The sequence below is a fragment of the Bos mutus genome, chromosome 7 (assembly GCF_027580195.1).
Source record: "Bos mutus isolate GX-2022 chromosome 7, NWIPB_WYAK_1.1, whole genome shotgun sequence".
Classification (NCBI taxonomy): domain Eukaryota; kingdom Metazoa; phylum Chordata; class Mammalia; order Artiodactyla; family Bovidae; genus Bos; species Bos mutus.
This window is the reverse complement of record NC_091623.1, coordinates 66021959-66042810: the sequence shown is the minus strand read 5'-3', so window position 1 is coordinate 66042810 and position 20852 is coordinate 66021959. Positions and strand designations below refer to the sequence as shown.

Genomic DNA, 20852 nt, shown 5'->3' with positions numbered 1-20852 from the left:
ATCCAACACAATTCAACAAATTTCTCCTTTTGGGTCTTCAATTAGATGGCCACCTACCCCAAAATGTTTTTCTTCCTCTTTCAAGTTTGAGTTAGATGTCCTTACTAGGTGCTCTCATAACCCTTCTCCCATTTTACCACCCCCACCTCTGTCGGTTGTAACTATTTGTCTGTATCTTCCACCACACCACATGGAGTTGAAGTACAAACAGCGACTTCCCTAAGGTCTCAAATCAAGTTAGAATCTATCCATTTGTCTCTCTGATGTCAAAGCTCATGCTCTTTCCATCAAAACATTCAGAGTTGACCTATAGGCAAAGGGGAGACATTAAAGGGTTTGAAGGGTATTCAGATTTGCCTTCAGAGAGAAAATTCAGAGTCTACTGAGAAGAACAGATTTATTAGAAGACCAGAGTCAGGTATATCAGTGTATAGGCTCTTGCAAAAATCCACTTTAGAAATGATAAATGCCTATTAGTAGTGAAGAGAAGAAATAAACAAGAAATATTTAGGAGATGGTTTGGTAATTAATTAAATGGAAAAGTAGTATTCAAGACTGATCCCAACCATTGCATCAAAAAAAAAAAAAAAAAAAAAAACACCCTAAGGAAGCAATAGACCTGTACTCTAAAAACTAAAAGACACTGATGAAAAAAAAAAAAAAAGACAATACAAACAGATGGAAAGATTTAACATATGACCCACAGGACATATTTGGAGATTAAATGGATCTTAGGAATCTCTGCCTGGATCCCTAACTTTGTATTTTAAACATCAATTGACTGCACTCTGAAAACTATTAGACACTGATTTAAAAAAAAAAAAGATACAAACAGATGGAAAGATTTAACATATTGGATTAGAAGAAAATATTATTAAAATGATACTATCAAAGACAATCTACAGATTCAATGTTCAGTCAATTCAGTTGCTTAGTGGTGTCTGACTCTTGGAGACCCCATGGACTGCAGCATGCCAGGCCTCCCTGTCCATCACCAACTCCCAGAGTTTACTCAAACTCATGTCTGTTGAGTCGGTGATGCCATCCAACCATCTCATCCTCTGTCATCCCCTTCTCCTCCCACCTTCAATCTTTCCCAGCATTGGGGTCTTTTCAAATGAATCAGTTCTTTTCATCAGGTGGTCAAAGTATTGGAGTTTCAGCTTTAGCATCAGTCCTTCCAATGAATATTCAGGACTGATTTCCTTTAGGATGGACTGGATCTCCTTGCAGTCCAAGGGACTCTCAAGAGTCTTCTCCAACACCACAGTTCAAAAGCATCAATTCTTTGGTGCTCAACTTTTTTTATAGTCCAACTCTCACATCCATACATTTCTGGAAAAACCATAGCTTTGACTAGACTGATTCAATGCAATCCCTATCAAATTACCCATGGCATTTATCACAGAACTAGAAAAAAAATGTAATTTGTATGGAAACACAAAAGGTCCCCAAAAAGCAAAACAATCTTAAGAAAGAAAAACGGAGCTAGAGGATTCATGCTTCCCTCACTTCAGACTATACTTAAAAGCTACAGTAATCAAAACACAAAAACAGACATACAGATCAGTGGAACAGGATAGAAAGCTTAGAAATAAACCCATGCACTTATGGTCAAATAATCTATAACAAAGGAAGCAAGAATATACAATGGAGAAAAGATGGTCTCTTCAAGTAGTGGTGCTGGGAAAACTGGACAGCTACATGTAAAAGATTAAAATTAAAGCATTCTCTAATACCATATACAAAATTAAATGCAAAATAGATTAAAGATCTAAATGTACGATGAGATTAATTTCCAAAATATACAAAAGGTCATAGAGCTCAATATCAAAAAAACAAATAACCCAATTAAAAAAAAATGAATGAAAGACCTAAGAAGACATTTCTCCAAGGAAGATATACAGATGGACAACAGGTCAACACTGTTAATGATTAGAGAAATACAAGTCAAAATTACAATGACATATCACACCAATCAGAATGGGCATTGTCCAAAAGTCTGCAAACAATAAATGCTGGAGAGGAGAGGATGTAGAGAAAAGAGAACCCTCTCAAATCGTTGGTGGGAATGCAAATTGGTACAACCACTATGGAGAACAGAATGCAGGTTCCTTAAAAAACTAAAAACAACGTTGCCATATGACCCAGTAATCTGATTCCTGGGCATGTATCTGAGAAAAACAAAAACTTTAGTTTGAAAATGTACATGCACCCCCATGTTCATAGCAGCAATATTTCCAATAGCCAATACATGGAAGCAACCTAAATGCCCATCGACAGATGAATGGATAAAGAAGATGTGATAAACGCACATACACACAAACACACACACGCACAGGAACATTACTCAGCCGTAGAACAGAATGAAATAATGCCATTTGCAGCAACATGAATGGACCTAGAGATTGTCCTACTAAGTTAAATAAGTTGGGCAGAGAAAAAATACCATGTGATATCACTTATACTTGGAATCTAAAAAAAAAAAAAAAATGATGCAAATAAACTTTTTTAAAAAACAGAAATAAACTCATAGACATTGAAAAGTTACATATTCATATGACCCAGAGGACATATCTGGAGATTAAATGGATCTTAGGAATCTCTGCCTGGATCCCTAACTTTAGATTTTAACTATCAATTGGCTTTTTGGTGAATATTTGTATTTTCATTCAGAGTTTAAATAAATGTTTCTTCACTCCTCAGAGTTCTCTGCTTTGCCCTACCCCAACTTGGGGGTATTACGGTTAAATTTGGTCCCTTCCAATTTCAAATGTTGAAGGTCTAACTCCTAGTATCTCAGAACACAACGTTATTAGTCAATATGGTTTTTGCAGATGTAGTTAGTTAAAATGAGGACATGTTGGAGTAGGATAGGCTCCTAATCCAATAAGGCTGCATCCTCATAAAAGTAGAAATTTGGACACAAACATACAGGGAGAAGTCATGTAAAATGAAGCTGTAGAGACCAAAGTCATGCTTCTAGAAGCCAAGGAATACCAAAGATGGCCAGAAGCCAGAAAAGAGACATAGAAGAGATGCTTTATCACAGCCCTTAGAAGGAACTAACCCTACTGACACTTGATTTTGAACTTCTGGCGTCCAAGGCAGTGAGATAATAAATATATATTTAAGCCACTCAGTCTGTGGTACTCTAACAGCAGCCCCAGCAAACTAAAACAGGGGGTAACCATGCTTCTAAATTATAGACTTGGGAAGTCTATTTTAAGATGTACATAAACCTAGGAATGGCTAGAAATAACTTGTTAAAAGCAGAAATGTTAATAAATGTAAAAGTCTGTTTTGTCTAGGATGGGGGTAGGATGAGGAATTTGTTGTTTGTTTTTAGCTGTAAAACTGAAGAGAGACCAAACCAGTTCTGTGACCTGAAAGTATCTTCAGACACAGGGGTTCTTGCCCATCCACAGGTAGGATAGGTAATTTTTACAGTGCTTGCCTCAGTTATTTATTGCCAAGGAATTTAGTAGCTTGTAGTACTTGTCCAACTCAGCTTGCAAAACTTTTAGCACAAGCGAAGCCTGTGTTTTTAAATAGTCACTCCTCTCTGTAGCGTGAGTTCTGCAAGGACTGCCAAGACTCAATTTGTTTTTGAGTGGTTTTTGAGTGACACTGGAAACCTCTTCTACAATATTAATTGCTGTGTATATGGGTGTGGATTGTGAAGGAGATGATCTAAGAGAACCAACAAGAGGAGATAAACATAACAATTCACATTACTATGAGGTGGTTTTAATAATTGTCCTCTCCAGGTTTGATGCAGGATACAGGATGCTTGGGGCTGGTGCACTGGGACGACCCAGAGGGATGGTATGGGGAGGGAGTTGGGAGGGGGGTTCAGGAGTGGGAACACGTATACACCCGTGGCAGATTCATGTTGATGTATGGCAAAACCAATACAATATTGTAAAGTAATTAGCCTCCAATTAAAATTAAAAAAAATAAAAAAAAATAATTGTCCTCTATGAAGGATTGGGTAGATGGTGAAAGAAAGAGCTTTAAATATACTTGTGGCTTAAACATATGGATGACTGGTTCCATTTATTAAGAAGAGAGAAGTCCTGAGAAGCTATAGAATATGAGGAGTTAATTTTGAATATATTCATCCTTTCTTAAAATTTATTTTATTGAAGTATAGTTGGTTTACAATGTTGTGTTAATTTCTGCTATACAATATGATTCAGATATATATGTATATTCTTTCCATATTCCTTTCCATTATAGTATTGCAGGATATTGAACATACTCCCCTATGCAATACAGAAGGACCTTATTGTTTGTCCATTCTATCTATAATACTTTGCATCTGCTAACCCCAAACTCCCCACCCATGCCTCCCTCACCCCTTCTCCCCTTTGGCAGCCACCGGTGTGTCTGTGTGTCTGTGGGTCTGTTTCTGTCTTGTAGATAAGTGCGCTTGTGTCACAGTTTAGATTCCACATATAAGTGATGTTACATGGTATCTGTCTTTCTCTTTCTGACTTAGTATAATAATCTCTAGATGCATCCATGTTGCTGCAAATGGCATTATTTCATTCTTTTTTTATGAAGGCATTAATTGTTGGTTGCCTAGTAAGTATTCAAGCACAATATTAAGTAGGTTGTTGGATATATAAGTTACGTGGTACACGTAGAAAAATTGGGAGCCATAAACAGGTGTATGACTAGTGTTTCAACCGTGGCACTTAATGAGATCTGCGAGGACTTTCAGATTTTGATATTTAGAGGGAGTGGAAGAAGATGAAAATCTAGCCAAGGGAACTAAGAATCAGGAAGAAATCCGGAGACTCGTGTGCTGGAAGCAGTAAGAAGTCAGTGTTTCATGAGGCATGGCATCCTCAAATGTGTAATATTTTACTGGGCAATTGAAAAAGATTGCCCAAAATGTGTCCATTGCATTTGGAAAAATGAGACTCATAGGCAACCTAGGCACCATCAGTTTTAGTAGAGTAGTGGGGGCAGAGGGCAGAGGCGAAGAACAGAGATTAGGAGAGAGAAATAATCCAGGGTAGCCCTCTTCACAGCCACGGGGAATTTTTTCCCTGTAGCATAAAAAGGAGAGAGGTTAGGAGAGAGAGAGGGAGGGAGGAAGGGAATTCTGAGAATCTAATTTAAGACTCAGAATTTAAGGGTGCCTCTACTTTTCAGTTAAATGAACCAATTAATTATCTTTTTAATGGAAACCAATTTGCATTAGTTTTCTGTCATGTAACTGAAATGGTCTTGACAAATAGAGGAATTAGTGATACACCCAAAACTAAAACATAGTACACCCCCTACCAAAGGCATGCCTTCTAGCCTTTTTCTTGACGGTGACCATGGAAGAAAAGGACAAAGAAAGCTCCCAGAGGTTAGAAACAGAATCAAACAGACCAGAAACCTCCACCTCCACTCATTGCATCACCAGGATAGGCCTCATTATTGCTGAGAGAATGTGATGCTCGCACTGGCCTATGACAACTGTAAATTGTTTCCCTTCCCTGCTCCTTTAAAGGAGAATAATACTGTGATTATCCTGTTTTCCCTGTATTTTAGACGTATTAGGGAGGGTGCATTAAAAATTGTCTCATGCCTGTATCATGATGAGGCTCATCTGGATTTGATTCAGAGAGATATACACAAAATGTGAAGCCAGATGTAGGAACTTGACATGACTGTAGGTTGTCTCCTTTCGAGAGGGAAAGTACATTTTGGATTAATGTCGAATAGACACACTGTATTAGGCAGGAACACTTGGGGGAAAGCACATCCTCATGAGCACAAGGATGTAATTGTGCTGAACACAGAGGGTGAATTTTAATTGGCTTCTGTTTTATGTTTACCTTTTCTGGAGAATAGTTCCTTCGGGCTCCAATCTTTTAATAATCCTGGGACTGTCAACCACAATATTCCTTACTAGAAGGAATGGGATTGAAGCACATGACCTAGGTCCAAACAGTTATGAGATCCCATTTTCCTGACCATAAAGATCTACCCAGGAGTGGCCATATGAACACAGGTGGGGCAAATACAGTTCTTTTCCATCTTGTTATCTGAGGACACGCCGTTTTACTATTGAGGACCTGAACCTGGAAGGTGACAGGTAGCATCTTCCCCAATGTGTGAAGAAAGCTTGTCTGCCCTGGGAAATCATGAAGCCAACACATAGGAACACTACCAAGATGGAGAGGTAAAAAGAGAGCACTATGATTTCTTTGGAGTCTGTGGAAGTTGCGAATGAAACAGAAATCTACTGATTCCCCAGTTATATAAGCCAATAATTTTTTTTTCCTTCAGAAAATAAAAAAGAGTGAGAAGACTGTAAGAAAGTGATAACGGTGTGGGTAGACAATCATCTTAAGAAGCTTGAGTGCAAATCAAAACCACTATGAGGTACCATTTCACGCCAGTCAGAATGGCTGCAATCCAAAAGTCTACAAGCAATAAATGCTGGAGAGGGTGTGGAGAAAAGGGAACCCTCTTACTCTATTGGTGGGAATGCAAACTAGTACAGCCACTATGGAGAACAGTGTGGAGATTCCTTAAAAAACTGGAAATAGAACTGCCTTATGATCCAGCAATCCCACTGCTGGGCATACACACTGAGGAAACCAGAAGGGAAAGAGACACGTGTACCCCAATGTTCATCGCAGCACTGTTTATAATAGCCAGGACACGGAAGCCACCTAGATGTCCATCAGCAGATGAATGGATAAGAAAGCTGTGGTACATATACACAATGGAGTATTACTCAGCCATTAAAAAGAAAACATTTGAATCAGTTCTAATGAGGTGGATGAAACTGGAGCCTATTATACAGAGTGAAGTAAGCCAGAAAGAAAAACACCAATACAGTATACTAATGCATATATATGGAATTTAGAAAGATGGTAATGATAACCCTGTATATGAGACAGCAAAAGAGACACTGATGTATAGAACAGGCTTATGGACTCTGTGGGAGAGGGAGAGGGTGGGAAGATTTGGGAGAATGGCATTGAAACATGTGAAATGTCATGTATGAAACGAGATGCCAGTCCAGGTTCAATGCACGATGCTGGATGCTTGGGGCTGGTGCACTGGGACGACCCAGAGGGATGGTATGGGGAGGGAGGAGGGAGGAGGGTTCAGGATGGAGAACACATGAGAAATAAAGGAATAAAAAATTAAAAAAAAAAAAAAGCAGCTTGAGTGGGAAAAGCAGCATAGAAATGGGATGATGATTAGAGGAGGAGCTGGGGGAGAGTTCAACAGACAGCTTTTGTTTATCGCAGTTATTATGACATGTTTATACGCTAAGCAGAATCATCCAGAAAGGGTAATAGTGAGAAAGAGCATGCAGAAATGGAAGGGGACTGGGAGGCTGTGGAAATTACAGGAGCAAAGGCTTTTGACAGATTAGAGAAGATGAGACTCAAAGCCAAGTGAAAGGACTGGCCTTTGATAGAAGAAAGCTTCTCCATTTGTTAAGTAAGGGTGCTTTTTCCTTCAACAGAAACCCAATTAAACTAATATGTTAAGGCCAGCTATCATCGCACATAAGAGTAAGTCCAGAGATGGTGCAGTTCCAGCATTTGCTAATTCAACAACTCAAGAATGTCAACAAAAACACAGGTGTTACCTATCCTTTGCTCTCCCATCCTCAGTGTTGACTGTCTTACACAGTAACTGCAACAATTCCAAGCATTATATGCAGTCAGAACATCCTGCAAAAAAAGAGATGTTCTTCGTCCTGTATATCTTTAAAAAAAAATCTGGTCAAGAGCCTTTTCCTCAAGGCTCAAGGGGCCTCTACTGGATTGCAGGCTCATGCCTAAAATAATCTTTTATACCTGGGAACGGAGCCCAACAGGGCTGGCTGAGCAACAGTGATTCATTTGCTGGAAATGGACAAGACCAAGCTTCCCTAAACACATGGCTGCTGGCTAATCCAAATTGGGTGTCTGGTAGAAAGGGATAAATGGGGAGACGGTCATTGGGAAAGAGATTAGTAGAGTCTGCTGCAGGAAGGTTTATATATTGGCTGATGAGAAAGTGAGGGAATAGCCATCTGGCAGCCTCTATTTTTTTTTCAGTGAATTATTGATGAGGTGATCATTTGGGATGAAGGTGGAATTTTGATGAGAAAGAAAGTATGAAATGATATTTGAGGAAAGAGTGGAGAATAATAAATAGTTTTCTCAGAGAGGAAGAATGCATATTTCCCAATAGGAAAATATAGTATTTTGATGTCAGAGGAGTATTGAGTACCTATGTGAACTTTGAGTTCATTCATCCAAAATTGAACAGTGAAATGGACATAATGGTGACAATTTTCTTAACCATTTTCACCAATCAGAAACTCATTTTCTTTTAAAGGAGGTGAAATTCACATAAATACAATTAACCATTTTTAAATAGATACAGTTCAGTGGCATTTAGTGTGTTCACAATGTTGTATAACCACAACCTGTCTTGAGTTTCAACATTTTTCTCCATCCCAGAAGAAGAATTACTTCCTACCCATTAAGTAATGATTCCCCATAATCCCTTCTACCTATCTCCTGACAACCAACCACTAATCTGCTTCTGTCTCTATGGGCTTATCTATTCTGGGTATTTCCTACAAAAGGAATCATACAACATGTGATCTTTTGTGTCTGGTTTCCTCCTGTTAGCAAAATCTTTTCCATATTCATTCAAGTTGTAGCAAGTATCAATAATGCATTCCTTTTTATGATTGAATAATATTTTTCATTGTATGTATACAACACAATTTGTTTATTCATTTGTTAACAGATATTTGGTTTCTACCTTTTAGCTATTAAAAATAATGCTGCAATGAACATCTATATACAAGTTTCTGTGTGGATATATGCTTTCATTTCTTTTTGGTACCTACATACCCTAGGAGTGAAATTGTTGAACCACATAATCCGTATAATAGTAATTCTATTTTTAGCTCTTTGAAGAATCACAAAACTGTTTCCCAGAACATCAACACCATCAATATACAAGGATTCTTATTTCTCTACATCTTTACCAGTACTTTCTATTTTTTAAATCACAGATCTATACGCATGCTATATTTGAAACAGATAAGCAACAAGGACCTTCCATACAGAGAACTCTGCCCAATATCCTGTAATAACCTAAATGGGAAAAGAACTTGAAAAGAATAGATACATGTATATGTATAACTGAACCACTTTGCTGTACACCCGAAACTAACACAACATTGTTGATCAAATACTCCAATATAAATTAAAAAAAAAAGCCATAATAGTGGCTGTGAAGTGAAATCTCATTGTGGTTTTTATCTGCATTTCCTTAATTAATGACTAATTATGTTTGAGTTTTTTTAAATTAGGAAGTGCCAAATTTTATTCACACAATCATTAATCACAACTGCAAAAGCAGATTTATAGTGCCACATATCAATAACAAAATGGGAAGGAAATGAAATATTAGAGACATCTTGTAAAACTGCAAAGAAATATGCACTAGGCTAAACACCTTTAGTTAAGCCATGGTTTCACAACAGGTTGTTTCACTTTTTCATTTTCACAATAAGTTATTCCTTATAGTTATTTTTTCTCTTTTCAAACTAATTCAGATACAGCTTTGTGTACAAGAATTTTTTTCTTGGTCATTGGTTTAATTCTCTTGAAAACTACCTTGCTCTGGTGAATACCCATAAACAGTAGTGAAATTTGCCACTATTCCTCTGCTCTAATCACCCCAGGTACAGGTACCATACAAGTAGGGACAACCTCAGTGTTCCGGAGCCCACTGAAATTATCCAAACTAGCTAATCCTAACCCTGATTATCTTTACTCATGTGTTCCTTCCCATGGAAGCTACAATAAATGTTCCTGCCCACATTTTCCCCTTGCTTCCTCTACTCCTGAATGACCCTTTAGTTCATATACGTCTGCTCTATATCATTACCCTCCTCATGGTGTGTCATGCCCCTCCTCTTTGGGACTGTAACAGACTATCTTTCCAATGGTGATCAACTCCAGATCTGTTAACCTCACTACACCTAAATAATAATTAGTCTACATTTTAAAACATAGGTGTTCAGTTCAGTTCAGTTCAGTCGCTCAGTGGTGTCCGACTCTTTGTGACCCCATGAATCGCAGCACGCCAGGCCTCCCTGTCCATCACCAACTCCCGGAGTTCACTCAAACTCACATCCATCCAGTCAGTGATGCCATCCAGCCATCTCATCCTCTGTCGTCCCCTTCTCCTCCTGCCCCCAATCCCTCCCAGCATCAGAGTCTTTTCCAATGAGTCAACTCTTCACATGAGGTGGCCAAAGTAAAATGAAACTCCAGTGAAACTCCAAAGCTGGACTGGTTGGATCTCCTTGCAGTCCAAGGGACTCTCAAGAGTCTTCTCCAACACCACAGTTCAAAAGCATCAGTTCTTCAGCGCTCAGCCTTCACAGTCCAACTCTCACATCCATACATGATCACAGGAAAAACCATAGCCTTGACTAGACGGACCTTTGTTGGCAAAGTAATGTCTCTGCTTTTGAATATGCTATCTAGGTTGGTCATAACTTACCTTCCAAGGTGTATAATAACTCAAATTAATTTTTATATGTTTATCTTATACCCTGAAACTCTACTAGATTCATTTATTAGCTCTAGTAGTTTTTCTTGAGGATTGTTTGAAATTTTCTATATACAGAATCATGTCATCTTCATACGGAAATAGTTTTATTTCTAATTTACAGTTTAGATTTTTTTTATTGTTCTGGCTTATTTGGTCTTATTTGGCTTATTTTGGTGGAGAAAGCAGGCATTCTTGTCTTGTTCTTGATCTTAAGGGGAAAGCTTTCCATTTTTCAACATGGAATATGATGTTAGTTGTGGGTTTTTTCATAAACACCCTTTATCACATTGAGAAGGCTTTCTTCTATTCCTAGTTTGCTGAGTACTTCTATTATATCATGAATTCTATCCAATAATTTTCTGCATCTATTGACATGAACATATTGTATTTTTCATTTATTCTATTAATGTGTTATGTTGTAGTAATCATGGATTTTTTAATGTTGGTCTGCCTTAGCATCCTTGTGATAAATTCCACTTATTCATGATGCATACTCTTTGTAATGAATGTCCTTTTGGATCTAGTTTGCTACTATTTTGCTGAGGGGTTTTGCATCTATATTCTTAGGTAATATGGATTTATACTTTTTTTTAACAGTATCTGTGTGTGACTTTGATATTAGGGTAATGTATTAGGAAGTAGTCTACTTTTCTGGTTTTTAAATGAGTTTGTGTGAAATTAGTGTTTACTGTTCTTAAAATGTTTGATGAATCTACAGTGAAGCCATCTGATCTTAGACTTGGATGAAAGATGTTGATTAAAGATTCAATCTCTTTACTTGCTACAGGTCTATTGAGATTTTCAAATTTTCTTGAATCAGTTTTGGCAATTTATGTCTTCCTAGGAATTTGTTCATTTCATCTAGATAATATAGTTGGTTTGCATCCAATTATTCATAGTATTCACTCATAATCTTCCAAATTTCTTTAAGGCTGGTAGTAATTTCCCTAGTTTTACTTGTTTTTAGTTATTTTTTTCTTTTCTTTATTTTCTGTGAATATAATTAAAGATTTGTCAACTTTGTTGATCACTTCCAAGGACCAATGTTTTGGTTTCATTGATGTTTTTGCATTCTGTTTCATCTCTGACTTAATATTTATTATTTCCTTCTGTTGACTCTGGATTTAGTTTTCTCTTTTTCTTCAAGGTATGAAGTTAGGTTGCTGATTTGACATAGTTCTCCTTTTTTTTTTTTTAAACATTGGTGAAAGAAATCAAAGAGGACACTAATAGATGGAGAAATATACCATGTTCATGGATTGGAAGAATCAATCCATGATTGTGAAAATGAGCATACTACCCAAAGCAATCTATACATTCAATGCAATCCCTATCAAGCTACCAATGGTATTCTTCACAGAGCTAGAACAAATAATTTCACAATTTGTATGGAAATACAAAAAACCTCAAATAGCCAAAGCTATCTTGAGAAAGAAGAATGGAACTGGAGGAATCAACCTGCCTGACTTCAGGCTCTACTACAAAGCCACAGTCATCAAGACAGTATGGTACTGGCACAAAGACAGAAATATAGATCAATGGAACCCAGAGATAAATCCATGCACCTATGGACACCTTATCTTTGACAAAGGAGGCAAGAATATACACTAAAGACAATCTCTTTAACAAGCGGTGCTGGGAAAACTGGTCAACCATTTGTAAAAGAATGAAACTAGAACACTTTCTAACACCATACACAAAAATAAACTCAAAATGGATTAAAGATCTAAATCTAAGACCAGAAACTATAAAACTCCTAGAGGAGAACATAGGCAAAACACTCTCCGACATACATCACAGCAGGATCCTCTATGACCCACCTCCCAGAATATTGGAAATCAAAGCAAAAATAAACAAATGGGATCTAATTAAACTTAAAAGCTTCTGCACAACAAAGGAAGCTATAAGCAAGGTGAAAAGACAGCCTTCAGAATGGGAGAAAATAATAGCAAATGAAGCAACTAACAAACAACTAATTTCAAAAATATACAAGCAACTCCTATAGCTCAATTCCAGAAAAATAAATGACCCAATCAAAAAATGGGCCAAAGAACTAAATAGACATTTCTCCAAAGAAGACATACAGATGGCTAACAAACACATGAAAAGATGCTCAACATCACTCATTATCAGAGAAATGCAAATCAAAACTACTATGAGGTACCATTTCATGCCAGTCAGAATGGCTGCAATCCAACAGTCTACAAGCAATAAATGCTGGAGAGGATGTGGAGAAAAGGGAACCCTCTTACTCTATTGGTGGGAATGCAAACTAGTACAGCCACTATGGAGAACAGTGTGGAGATTCCTTAAAAAACTGGAAATAGAACTGCCTTATGACCCAGCAATCCCACTGCTGGGCATACACACCAAGGAAATCAGAATTGAAAGACACGTGTACCCCAATGTTCATTGAAGCACTGTTTATAATAGCCAGGACATGGAAGCAACCTAGATGCCCATCAGCAGATGAATGGATAAGAAAGCTGTGGTACATATACACAATGGAGTATTACTCAGCCATTAAAAAGAATACATTTGAATCAGTTCTAATGAGGTGGGTGAAACTATTATACAGAGTGAAGTAACCCAGAAAGAAAAACACCAATACAGTTTACTAACATATATATATGGAATTTAGAAAGATGGTAATGATAAGCCTGTATGAGAGACAGCAAAAAAGACACAGATGTATAGAGCAGTCTTTTGGACTCAGGGAGAGGGTGGGATGATTTGGGAGAATGGCATTGAAACATGTATAATATCATATATGAAACCAGTCACCAGTCCAGATTCGATGCATGATACTGGATGCTTGGGGCTGGTGCACTGAGACGACCCAGAGGGATGGTATGGGGAGGGAGGAGGGAGGGGGGTTCAAGATGGGGAACATGTGTATACCTGTGGCAGATTCACGTTGATGTATGGCAAAACCAATACAATATTGTAAAGTAATTAACCTCCAATTAAATTTATATTAAAAAAATAATAAATAAATAAATAAATTTCATGTGGAGTTTGAGCCAAGGAGGAAAATGCACTTATGATGCAAGTATAAAACTTGGTTAAAAAATAAGGAAAAATGTCTTGCCTTTAAAACTTCTGTGAAAAATATATGCTTCCAAATAATAAATGGAGCTGTTGAGGTCAAAAAAAAAACAAAAACAGTTCTCCTTTTTTAATATACATGTTTCATCTATAGGTTTCCCTCTGGCACTGTCTTCACTGCATCCTCTAAGTCTCAGCATGTTCTTCTTCTGTTTTTCTATTTATCTCCAGATATTTACTTTCCCTTGTTATTTTTTTTTCTTTGACCCATTGATTCTGTAAGAATGTGCTATTTCCATTCATTTTCAAATTTCTCAGTTTTCCTTTTGTCATTAATTTCTAGATTTATTCCATTGTAATTGGAGAAGTTACTTTGTATAATTTCAATCCTTTTAAACTTATTTAGAATTATTTTGTGGCCTAATATATATGGTCTATCCTGGAGAATGTGCCCTGAGCACTTGAGAAGACTGTGTATTCTATTGTTGGATGGATTATCCTGAATATGTCTGTTAGACCTACCTTATTTGTAGTGTTGATTGATTCTATTTGCTCTTGATCTTTTGCATACATTTTCTATCCATTATTAAAAGTAGGATATTGAAGTCTCTACTCTATGACTATTTATTACCATTTATTTCTCCCTTAAATTCTGTTAACGGTTTCATATATGGGTGGGGGGGGTCTATTGTTTGATGTATATTTATAATTTTGATAAATTAACCCTTTTATCAATATATTATATCCCTGTATTCTGTAAAAATTTGACTTGGCATCATCTATTTGATGTTCTCTGATATTAGTATAGCCATGCCAGCTCTCTTTTGGCTACTATGTGCATGGAATATCTTTTTTTCCTTTCACTATTTGTTTCTTAGAGGTGGAAGTTACTCTATTATAAGTGGTGTATACTTGGATCACATTTCTTAATTCATTTTTCTAGTCACTGTCTTTCATTTGCTGGGTCTAATCCATTTGCTTTTAAAATACTACTGATAATAAAGGACATAATTCTGCCATTTTGCTATTTGTTTTCTCTGTATTTTACATCTATTTGTTACTCACTTCCTCCATGCTACTTTCTTTTGTGCTTGATTTTTGTGTACCATTTTAATTCCCTTTTCCTTTTCTGCATCTTCTTCAGCTATTTGCTTCTATAATGTGTATGTTGGTATACTCGGTAGCTTTCCATAGTGTCCATAAATCTCTTAGGCTCTGATCACTTCTCTGTATTCCTTTTTCTTCCTGCTGCTTACATCAGGTAATTTCAGTTGTCCTGTCTTCAAGTTTACTTGATTCTGTCATCTTCTAGCTTATATCTGCTATTGAACTGTTTCAGTAATTTTTTCAACTATTTTGTTTCCTAAGTTCAGAATTTCTACTTACTTTTTATAATTTTTATCCATTTATATATTTTCTACCTGTATATGTATCATTCTTATTTCATTTACTTCTTTGTCCATGGTTTCTTTCAGCTCTTTGAGGATATTTAAGACACTTATTTTAAAGTATTCATTTATTAAGTCCAAAAGTTCAATGTCTAGGCTTCTTCGTGGATAGTTTTTATCAATTGATTTTTTTCCAATAAATGAGTCATACTTTACTTGGTGATCTTTTTACTTGTTTATTGAGAACTAGACATTTTGAATATTATAATACAGTAACTCTGGAAATCAGATTCTTTCTCCCTCCCCAAGACCATGTACAATTCTTCCCTCCTCTACAGTTTATATGTTTGTTTAGTTACTTTTCCAAACTAATTTTGCAGAGACCATATTTTTTGTCTCATGTGGTTACTAAAGTTTCCAATTCCATTGCCTCTGCAGTTAGCCAATGACCTTACAGAGATTTCCTTGAATGCCAGCATCTTTGTTCATCCAGCGCTTTCCTGGATACTGAAAGTATTCCACTGGAATCCAGTGCTAATAAATGGTTGGTTCTGACAGTTCTTGCCAGCTCAAAAATTATTTAAGTGGGAGAACCAATTCCTAGAGCTTCTTAATCTGCCATGATTTTGAAGTGCAAGTCATTTTTTTTACTTTCATCTTGAATATTAATATGAAATGTATCAATACACTTTCTTGACTGCATCAACAAGCTGTGCAATGAATACAGTTTATTTTCCTTTGACTTTTAATGATATTGCATTACATTTATGATGATCTTCTATTGAATACCGAGGTATATATTAAAGTTGAATATTTTAGTGGATTTATACAGCCTCAAATGTGTAATATGAAAGTTGTTCCTTTGTTTTACATAATTCTTATGACAAATATTGTCCATGCTTTTAAAATCATCTCCTCCGCCTAAATTTGTTAGAATCAGGCAGAGGGGAAGGGGCCAACTCTCCAAAAATCAAAGGAAGAATATTAGCCTCCCAACATCATGTGAACCATATGTTCCAACACAGATAGCTGGTTAGGAAATATAGAAATTGATTATTTAAAGAATAATGCATTTATACTCTCTTTATAAGCAGATATCTGATACTAAGTTGGACTGAGCTTTTATCTTTATTCTCTTTCAAACAAGTAACTATAAAACTAAGCAGTTCCTATGAAAAAAGAAAAAACAAAAGCAATAAAAAGGAAGTAGTGCCCAAGGCCCCTAGAGTTTTTAAATTCAATTGAGATATCTTGCAGCTACTAACTTAGATTTCCTCTTACTTTCTTTGATACCTTGTCTTCTATCCTATAATTTGAATTTGAATTTAAGCAGCATTCCTAAGAGCTTCCTGAATTGAAAATTAAATTTTGAAAAGTTCTAAAACTCCAATCAAAACAATGGAGTGAATTAAAAATGGTAGCTATTATCTTGCAACTCAGTAATAGAGTATATTCTTTTATTCAGTACTTTAAAAATACTTAGATATATAATTATGTTATTTCATTTTCTTTTCTTTCATTTTTTCTGTTCTTTCCTTTTGGATTATCCGTCTTATCTGATAGGTCATTTTCAAAAGGGCTGGGGCAATATCAGTAGTCTTATGCTAATAAACAGTTTCATCATTATATAATGCAATCCAACATTAGTTCTTGCCTCAATGTATCCACATGAGGCAGAGATAATAAGATCCCTTTATCCTGCTTTTGTGAGATTATGAAACATATGATAAAGAAAACATCATTTAAAAAGTGAATAAATGGAATATTTTTAGCAAATATTATTTCTGGCCAATTTGACTGAATTTTGTTACAAGTTTTGACAGAATTCTCCCCATCCATCCTTCTGGGAAATTTACAACCTAGTTAGAATACACATGACTGGAGAACCACCCTGTAAAAACATAGCAAAGTGACATTGTAAAATTTTATTATGGGCTCATAGGTCATAACATCAGAGGGTTGTGGGGTCAGGCCTAAAATATAGATATTGTGATTCCATGTCAAGATTTGTTAGAGATAAGCTGAATCTGAGCTAAACATATTTGAGCCAAAGGGATATTCAGACAAATTTATTATAAGAGGAGAGCAAAGAGATGGGGTTGGTGTGTATATAAAAAGGGACTGAGATGGCAGGACAGACTTTTCTCAAGTCTTAGGAAAAAGGAAAATACATTTCCTTCATGTAAATAAGTGAACACACAGAGAAAATGTGCTGAAAGCCACATGATCGGGGGAAAATCACAGACCTCATCTTTGCAGGCAGTCTCAGAGTTAGGGTTTGGATATACTACAGAACCCAAAGTGGGAAACAGACCAATGTAGATCCCAATCCAACCTGTTCTTATTAGCTCTGGGAAAGCCCCTAAAAGCACCTAACTTCCAGTCTTTAAAATAGTCACAACAACAACAATATAAACAAAATGTGTGGTGTGCTGTAGCTACCAAACAAATGTTAGTGGCTATTTTTCCATAGATCTTACACACTTATGGTCATGATTATGCAATTTTGGAATCAGACAATTTATCAGCAGAATGCTTATGGTAGCAAATAAGAGAAAACTCAATGTCTAATCAATAAGGAAACTCATAAACTCACTAAGGGTAAGTCCCAAGGTAGGAGATGCTTCAAAATTAATTGAAGAAACATTTCAGTAGTGTCAACGAGGCCCAGGTTTGTTCTGTTGTCCACACTTCCATCCAGAGAGTGGCTTTGTCATATAACCGGTTTCCTGGATGTTTGTAGGATGGCTATGGTAGCATTCATGTCTGTGGATAAGAGAAAGTGCTTCTCCAAATCATTAGAGTTCCTCCTGGCCAGCGTGGGTGGTGCAAACTAGGTCATATTTCCTACATTAACTGTTGCCAGAGAAGATCCAGGATCTGATTGGCTTAGGCCTTGATTCCTAAACCAATGGGAGGAAAACGGATGGAAGGAAAGAGAATGGGATTGTCATGATTATCAGGCCCCATTTCTGGGGTCAGACTTGGGCTTAGGGAGTCACACCTAATGTCCACTACTGAACACTCCAATATTCACTATCTATGTCCTTAGACAAGTTATGCAACCTTATTGAATTTCCTTATCTGTAAAATGAATATGAAGCTAAACTGAAATAAATATGAAAACAAAAGGTTCTCAGAATATCTGATATGTACTAAGTACCCAGTAAGCATTTAAGTAGTACTAATATTATTACTCATCTATAGACTTTCACGGAGAAGGCAATGGCACCCCACTCCAGTACTCTTGCCTGGAAAATCCCATGGACGGAGGAGCCTGGAAGGCTGCAGTCCATGGGGTCGCTGAGGGTCGGACATGACTGAGCGACTTCACTTTCACTTTCATGCACTGGAGGAGGAAATGGCAACCCACTCCAGTGTTCTTGCCTGGAGAATCCCAGGGACGGGGGAGCCTGGTGGGCTGCCGTCTATGGGGTTGCACAGAGTCAGACACGACTGAAGTGACTTAGCATACACTTTCACATTATGGAATAGTTTTTAAATTGTCTGCTTTTCTGAGTAAATTTTGAAAATACAGACAATATCACCTTTATTTTTTACCTCCAAAGCTTACATATAATAAAGATCCAACATATTTATTTAGCAATGAGTGAATACATTAATATCTGTTGAGTAAATGAATAAAGGCCTAAAAACAATAGGAGATAGATTTAAAAGAAAGATAACCAAATGGTGACTGGATCAATCATTCAGGATATGGGAACAAAATGGGACAGACTGAGAAAGAATATATTTGAGATTTAAAAAATACATCAGACTTAGAGAGGACTTTTCCCTGAAGACAGGAGTGGTTACAGGAAGTGAGAAAACCAAATATAAATTGAGTTTAGGGTAACCAGCTCGTAGAGGCTGTGACATCTTCAGACACTTTATTTTATAATTTGATAAATAATGAATATTTGGATAAAACCTATGTGAATGCTTACTGCAGTCGAGAGGATGTAGAAGAAATAAAAATAGAACTACTGAGTGTTTGATGTATTCCAGGCATTGTTTTAAGTGTTTCTCTTGTGTAGACTCATGTATAAACCTCAAAACAAATGCAAGAGATAAGTACTATTCCTTTTATCCTCATTCCTATTTATAGGTGGGAAAGTCAAGCCGAGAGAGTCTGAGCAACTTGTCCAAATCACAAAGATAGCAAGTAGCAAACTGAGAGTTTTACCCAAAGTCTCAGAGTCTGTGTCTTCAGCCATTACACTCTCCTATGATAAAATGGAAGGGTGCTCGGAGAAATCAGACTACATTTCCAAACCATCATGCACCCAAGAGTCAGATGTATTAGTATTCACGCAGAGTACGTCAGGCCTCCCAGGTCACTGAGAGCTGAAAGGCAAAGACAACAGTTCACGGCACATGTACTCCCTCTGACTCTCCCTTTTGGGCTTCACTTGTGACTCAGCTGGTAAAGAATCTGCCTGCAATGTGGGAGACCTGGGTTCAATCCCTGGGTTGGGAAGATCCCCTGGAGAAGGGAAAGGTTACCCACTCCAGTATTCTTGAGCTACCCCTGTGGCTCAGCTGGTGAAAAAATCCTCCTGCAGTGTGGGAGACCTGGATTCGATCCTCAAGTTGGGAACATCCCCTGGAGAAGGGAAAGGCTACCCACTCCATTATTCTGGCCTGGAGAATTCCATGGACTGTATAATCTATGGGGTCACAGAGTTGGACACGACTGAGCAACTTTCACTTTCTGACCCTCTTGTTGTGCTTTCATCATTCTCTGCATATAACACAAGGGCTGCAGAGAGCCAACTAGACAAATACTTGTTGAGTGAATGGTTATGTGCATGGATGGATGGATGGATACCAGCATACGTGATGTACCCAACTTATTTCCATGGCAGACTAACCTCTCAATGCCTTTCCATTTGGTAAATGTCTCTAAATATTTGTTGCATTTTCCAAGATGAGATGGTATGCTTTGCAATAATTCTTGGAATATGAAAAAGATACTTAGAGATAAGCCATGCCTCAGAGCCCGAGATCTGGAATGAACACAAAGTTGTATGTCCCTTTCCAGGGACTCTTTCAGAATTGTTGCTGAGCTAGCAAGAAAAATCACAAGGGACTCTCCAGGGAAGCTAAGGGACCAGGGATTATCCCAGTACCACTCTCCTCAAGAGAAATCTACAAACAGGAAAACACTCACCTTGAGACATTTTATGGTTATGGTTAGCACAGATCTCTCCTGGAGAAGGAAACACAACCCATTCCAGGATTCTTGCCTGGGAAATCCTATGGATAGAGAAGCCTATGACAATAACCAAAGCCCTTGATCATCTGATTTTAACTAGAAATTCCTGCATTTCCCTTCAGCTCCTTCTATCCTGCTGCTGCTGCTAAGTCGCTTCAGTTGTATCCAACTGTTTGTGATCCCATGGACTATAGCTTACCAGGCTCCTCTGTCCATGAGATTCTCCAGGCAAGAATACTGCTCTGGGTTGCCAGGCCCTCCTCCAGGAGACCTTCCCAACCCAGGTATCGAACCTGCATCTCCTACTGCTCCTGCACTGCAGGCAGATTCTTTACAGCTACACTAAAAATTCAAGGGAGGGAGTCAGAATTCCTCCTCTTTCTAGAGAGCTGTGGCCTCCCGTGGGGTCACAAAGGGTTGGACATGACTGAGTGACTGAGCACGCATGCATAACTAGCTAGTATTTTGGGGGTTTCCCAGGCGCAGAGGTAGAGAATCCACCTGCCAGTGCAGGAGATGTGGGTTCTATCCCTGGATCAGGAAGATCCCCTGGAGTAGGAAATGGAAACCCACTTCAGTATTCTTACCTGGAAAATCCC

General features: G+C 37.4%; 1 protein-coding gene across 1 annotated transcript in view; it reads left to right on the top strand.

Annotated features, from left to right (window-relative positions):
• CCDC192 (coiled-coil domain containing 192) overlaps positions 1 to 20852 on the top strand; it is a 212291-nt gene that overhangs the window by 38272 nt on the left and 153167 nt on the right. The gene's annotated exons all lie outside the window — the stretch shown is intronic.